The 447-nt window shown below is 32.9% G+C and overlaps 1 protein-coding gene across 1 annotated transcript in view; it reads right to left on the bottom strand.

Annotated features, from left to right (window-relative positions):
* LOC122078611 overlaps positions 1-447 on the bottom strand; it is a 5,605-nt gene that overhangs the window by 1,328 nt on the left and 3,830 nt on the right. The gene's annotated exons all lie outside the window — the stretch shown is intronic.

Below are 447 nucleotides of genomic sequence, written 5' to 3'. Positions count from 1 at the left end.
AAAAAAAAAAAAAAACTCTTTCAAATTAATTTGCTTTTCTCATTAATAAAAAAAAAACATAGTTTGGTGGCACCTTCAAAAGCAGGCAATGTCAACATTTAACTATGTCCCACAAACTGAATGTGCTGCATGATGAAAAAGAAAATGCACTAAATAGGAACTGGTAGTTTTCAAGCAAGTTAATTTAAAGTGCTAGATGGTACCTAATGCCAAGAAAAGAAAAAATCTATAAAAAGAAACATTGATGGGGAACCCAAACAATGCGTTGAAAGCTACCAAATGCTCAAAAAGATTAATATCCCTACTCAGAATTGGAAAGCACCAAATGAGCAATGCCGATACTTTATCAGTCTACAAGTTCACAAGAAATCACTTTTGATGCCAAAAAAAAATCAACAAAATTAGCACAAAACCAACCAATGAGATGATATTCTTCTCTCCTCCCCC

Source organism: Macadamia integrifolia, chromosome 5 (genome assembly GCF_013358625.1).
Source record: "Macadamia integrifolia cultivar HAES 741 chromosome 5, SCU_Mint_v3, whole genome shotgun sequence".
Classification (NCBI taxonomy): Eukaryota; Viridiplantae; Streptophyta; class Magnoliopsida; order Proteales; family Proteaceae; genus Macadamia; species Macadamia integrifolia.
This window is presented reverse-complemented; position numbering and strand designations above follow the sequence as displayed.